The sequence below is a fragment of the Symphalangus syndactylus genome, chromosome 9, assembly GCF_028878055.3.
Source record: "Symphalangus syndactylus isolate Jambi chromosome 9, NHGRI_mSymSyn1-v2.1_pri, whole genome shotgun sequence".
In the NCBI taxonomy this organism is placed as follows: domain Eukaryota; kingdom Metazoa; phylum Chordata; class Mammalia; order Primates; family Hylobatidae; genus Symphalangus; species Symphalangus syndactylus.
Window position 1 is genome coordinate 109,905,732 of NC_072431.2, and position 6,018 is coordinate 109,911,749.

Sequence of the window (6,018 nt, forward strand, 5' to 3'; positions counted from 1 at the left end):
TTGCCCTCTCAAATGGACACATACACAACTCCAGCTGGAGAAGGATGTGATTACCAACAGCATGATTACCAGACTCTTTAGAAGTGAAGGCTGGGTCACACCTTGGTGGCAGGTAAGCCACCAAGACCTGCCAAGGTTATAGATAACAAAGAGGGAACTTATTTTATTTTTTCGGAGAGATGGGGCTCACTATGTTGCTGGCCTGGTCTTAAAACTCCTGGCCTCAAGTGATCTTCCTGATTCAGTCTCCCTAAGTATTGGGATTATAGGTGTGAGCCACCACACCCTGTAAGAATTAAAGAAAGAGGAAAGAAACACAAAAGGTGGCTCGCCAGTCAAGACAGCTTTTTTTTTAGAGAAAACAAACCTGAGAGGAGCATTCTAGCCAAGTTAGGTCAGAGGCACACTCTCTTACAGGATTCAGGGTGGGAGAGTTTATCAGAGGCTTGGACTGCTTCTGTGTCTCTTTGTTGTGCTTATCTGGGAGGGAGAGTTGTGTGTCTGTTCCCTCCCATCTTTCTGCAGCTGCAGGCATACCCTCCGAGTCTGCTTTTAGCTCCCCTATCTTAGTGCAAGGAAAGGACTGTGCTTATTAAGGCCCACTGTTTCACTGGGGCCCATTGTATAAGGGTGAAGTTTGGCAGTTGCCCAAGAGACTTTCCCCCCACCTCCCTCTGTGCCTGAGCTGTCTTATCTGTGTTTTACTGTCTGCTCTTTCTGGCTGCTTGTAGTTAGAAGAGAAGTGATTTCCTTGAAATGTATGAGGCTAGGAAGGGAGCTGGAACTTAAAGTGGTGGTGTTTGTCTGAGATGACGGTGCTCCTGCTCTGTCACACCCCACCTCAATAGTGAGGGGAATTTAGAATGGAGAAGGGAGAGTATGAGTACCAATTGTAGGCCTGATATCAACAGTATGTTAGATGTTCCACTAACCTGGCCCTTCTAAGTTTACCTTTAGGAAGAAGGGTCTGTGGGAACCATAGAGGAGCTGCTCCTCAGTCCCCTGAGTAGAAGTAGATGTGTGGGACCATGAGAATGTGCCTCTCCCATCTCCTACTTGTAGGGAATACAATTGACTTGTGCTGTGTTCTAAACACATCACTGTATTTGCTCTGAGGCCATGCTTCCCATGGTCTGCTTCCAGCCAGTGATGGCACATGGCAGGGATATTATGGCAGGTCCATTCTTATGAAACACAGGACTCCTCTGACAGACAACCCTGGCCTGAGGATTCTACGTGGCACCCTAAGGCCTGACCTATCCAACCTTTCTTCTTTCCTTCTCTCCTTCTCAGGGGTCAGGTGTGCATCTCTCTCTGACAGCTCTGTCAGCATCCTCCTGCTTCCTCCCAATTACCTTTTGCAGGCATTTCCCCCAATATCCTGCAAGTCTACACTGATTCTTGGCATCTACTTCTTGGAGGACCAAAACTAACACAGGTAGGTATAAATTTACCCATTACTTTATTATTATTGTTATTTGAGATGGAGTTTCACTCTTGTTGCCCAGGCTAGAGTGCAATGGCACGATCTTGGCTCACTGCAACCTCCGCCTCCTGGGTTCAAGCGATTCTCTGCCTCAGCCTCCCGAGTAGCTGGGATTACAGGCATGCGCCACCACGCCCGGCTAATTTTGCATTTTTAGTAGAGATGGCGTTTCTCCATGTTGGTCAGGCTGGTCTCGAACTCCTGGCCTCACGTGATCCACCTGCCTTGGCCTCCCAAAGTGCTGGGATTACAGGTGTAAGGTACTGCACCTGGCCAATTTTATTACATTATTATTTTTTTAAATAAATCAGGCTCATGGCTTTTTTTTTTTTTTTTTAGACGGAGTCTTGCTCTGTTGCCCAGGCTGGAGTGCGGTGGCACAATCTCGGCTCACTGCAAGCTCCGCCTCTTGGGTTCACGCCATTCTCCTGCCTCAGCCTCCCGAGTAGCTGGGACTACAGGCGCCCGCCACCATGCCCGACTAATTTTTTTTTTGTATTTTTAGTAGAGATGGGGTTTCACTGCGTTAGCCAGGATGGTCTCGATCTCCCGTTGTCATGATCCGCCGGCCTCAGCCTCCCAAAGTGCTGGGATTACAGGCGTGAGCCACCGCGCCCAGCAACAGGCTCATGGCTTTTTTAACCCATTTTATAGAGGAGGAAACTATGCTTCAGAGAAGTTGAGTAACTTGCACAGGGTTATATTGCCAGTAAGTGTCAGAGCTATTACTTAAATCCAGATAATCCTGGAGATATAACCATGTGCCTAGATCGCAATTTCCTGTTTTCCTGCCTCTGCAGTTTCTGTTTGCTTCATTTTCCCTTACTCTCCCGGAAAGGCTTTTGAATATTCTAGTCTGTCTCTGCCCTGCAAAGGCAAGAGGAGTTTTTGACTACATTTGTAACATAACGTGAAAGAAAGAACTTTGTATTCCTGGGGTGGGCCTCAGTTCTTGAGGTAACGGGGAAGGAGAAACTCAGGGAACAGAGTTGGGGATGCTTTGCTGAACTTCCCCTCATTGCCTGGGGAGTCTCCTGGAAGAGTTAAACCTTGAAAGTTCTGTTTTATAAGAGACCATATGCTAGAACATGTGCCTTCTTCAAGCAAAATCCTCTATGATTTTGTAAGGCTTCCTCTTCTTCATTAAACAAAACACAAAATTTCTAAGGTTAACACACTGGAATGAAAATCAAGGGCTGTCTCCACTTTGTGGCCCGGGCTCTGTGCCTGTGGAATTCATCCATCTTTTCCTGATCAGTTTTCCTCACCGCATTGGCCTCAAGAAAACACTGTTCCTTCAACATTCTGATTCTCACGTGGACACAGGGCTTTTGTCAGATTCTCTATAAAAATATGGAATATCTGATTGAGATGTTAGTAAAGGATAACAAAAGGGAAACTAATCTAGAGAACCATGAATCTATTTCAGTCAACGTGACTTGGAAGTCAGAGCCTTATTTTCAGAATCTTCATGATCCTTTCCATCTCTGCGCAGGGCTAGCCAGGTTCTTCCCTTCCTGGCCCTTGGTTGACCTCCATTAGGTGAAAACCATTACCTTTTTTACATCAAGCGAGGCCAGACAGCTTCTGCCTTGTTGTTGTGATTTTCATTTCTTTTTTGAGGACTCTTATTCACCCCAGATACTTGGCACAGGAATCACTTCACCCCACTGCTGAAACTCTATCCCTTACCAGTAGGGCTGCAGCTTCCACAGTGTATCTGTAACCTAATTTAACCTCTTCTCCGCTTTTTCCTCCTCTTTGTCCTCATCTGTCTTCATCGTCATCATCATTCTTATCTGTACTGGATAATTTTCGCATTCTCATCAGCACACAAATATGTTGTGAGATACTGTTGACACACACACACATACACTCCCCCCACCATACACTCCTTTATTCCACAACCCTTTTTAATTTATGGCTGTTTTCTCTGTTATCTTTTCTAGTGAAACTCTTTCCTATGTAGCTGTCTCCACCACCACCTCTCTTCCCATTCTCTTTTTTTTTTTTTTCAGATGAAGTCTCACTGTCCCCCAGGCTGGAGTGCAGTGGTACAGTCTTGGTTCACTGCAACCTCTGCCTCCCGAGTTCAAGCAATTCTCCTGCCTCAGCCTTCAGAATAGCTGGGACTACAGGCACGTGCTACCATGCCTGGCTAATTTTTGTGTTTTTAGTTGAGATGAGGTTTCACCATGTTGGCCAGGCTGGTCTCAAACTGCTGACCTAAGGTGATCTGCCTGCCTCAGCCTCCCAAAATGCTGGGGTGCTGGGATTACAGGCATGAGCCACTGCACCCGGTTCCATTCTCTCTTGAACCCATCACATCAATTAGACTTTCATTCCTACCCTTCCACTGAGAATGGTCTTGTAAAGGTCCCCAGTGGCCTTCAAGTTATGAAATCCACCATTCAGTTCTCAATCCACATCTTACATTACAGTTCTCAATCCACATCTCCAGGTAACATTAACGTAGTTGATCATTCCCTCTTACCTCAGTAAACAACCTTCACTTGCTTTGGGGACGCCACATTCCTCTAGTTTTCTGCCTGTGTCATTACCTGCTTTTTCTTATATTTCTCATCTCTAAATGTTGACTCAGGGCTCAGTCCTTTCCTTTATCTATATTCACATCCTTTCAGGGGTTGGCAAACTACTGCTACAAAGGGTCAGAGAGTAAATTGCTTCTGTAAAAGGCCAGAGAATATTTTTGGTTTTGTGAGCCACATGGTTTCTGTTGCAACTACTCTAGAAGCTGTAGACAGTATATAAATGTTGAATTGATCATTGTCATGACTGCTACATTATTCAGCACCCATTATATGCCTTACATTGCTAAATAAATGATCATTTGTCAACCTGGTATTTCACCATAGCTACCTGAGCATTACTGGAGCTCCAAGGAAGGAAAAGTTCCCTTCCTGTGTAAGGGAAGGGCAGAGTCCTATTTTGAAAGGTCTCTATACTTCTCCAGCCCTTGTGCCCAATTTAGTTTGAGAGTCAGGGATTTCGAAAGGCTTAAGGCTCAGGAGGTCCTGTTTTTTTTTCCAATTAATGTCAGAATTCAGCCTTTGCTGAGAGTAGGAGGGGTGGGCTGGGGCTACACAGGAGGCATGTTCAGCAGCTGGGAGGAACGAGGGACAGCTCTCAGCAGGGTCAGAGGAAGAGGGAGGTTACTTTATTTATTACGATGGGGTGATTAAACTCCCAAAATGAATTTTGAGAGACAGCTGCACCCAGAATAGAGATAGTGATTAGAACTAATTACTGTTGTTGTAGATGTTTTGCATTTGTACGGCACTCTGTATTTACAAAGAATTTTGTAATCACTTATTAACTCTCCCTCACCATAGACTTGTGACATAAGCAATGTTACTATATGTTTGTTTCTGCCTTCTGGAAAGAATCTGAGTGGCTGTGGCCACACACTGAAATTGTGGAATCAAAATCCTCATTGCAACTCTCTTACTCCCAGTGTGATTTTGAGAATCTATATAATGAGAACTTGGACATTGTCCTACTCAGTAATTTTACTATCAAGAATACCTCATGAAGATGGTTTAGTGCTTTGCTAAATTAAAAAATATATCATCTGGAAGGACCTAATAACAATAATAATCTCAGGCTGAGGTGGGCGGATCAGTTGAGGTCAGGAATTTGAGACCAGCATGGCTAACGCAGTAAAACCCCATCTCTACTAAAAGTACAAAAATTAGCCAGGTGTGGTGGCACCCACCTGTGATCCCAGCTACTCAGGAGGCTGAGACAGGAGAATCGCTTGAACCTGGGAGGCAGAAGTTGCAGTGAGCCAAGATCACGCCACTGCACTCCAGCCTGGGTGACAGAGTGAGACTCTGTCTCAAAAAAAAAATTAATAAACTCTCTAACTTCAGTTTCCTCCAGGTTTTTTTGTTTGTTTGTTTGTTTTTTGTTTTTTGTTTTTTTTTGAGACAGAGTCTTCTGTCGCTCAGGCTGGAGTGCAGTGGCATGATCTCGGCTCACTGCAAGCTCAGCCTCCCAGGTTCACGCCATTCTCCTGCCTCAGCCTCCCGAGTAGTTGGGACTACAGGTGCCCGCCACCATGCCAGGCTAATTTTTTTGTATTTTTAGTAGAGACGGGGTTTCACCGTGTTAGCCAGGATGGTCTCGATCTCCTCACCTTGTGATCAGCTCACCTCGGCCTCCCAAAGTGCTGGGATTACAGGCGTGAGCCACTATGCCCAGCTTCCTCCAGGTTTTTTGAAATATAATTAATAATAGAGTGAGTCTGTATCATAGAATTTTTACATGGCCAGTGCTTAGCATAGTGCCCAGCTTATTTACTTAATAAATGCTTAATAAATATTAGGCATTATTAATATCATAAGAAAATCTGTGTAATATATTCTCATTGCCTCTACTTGATTCCTTTAGTGTTTCTCTCTTTGGATAAAGATGCATAGCATACGCATGTTTATTCACTTGTTCAGCAATATTTATTGAGTGACTACTACTTATCATCAGGCATTGTTCTTGGAGCTAAGGAAATAGTG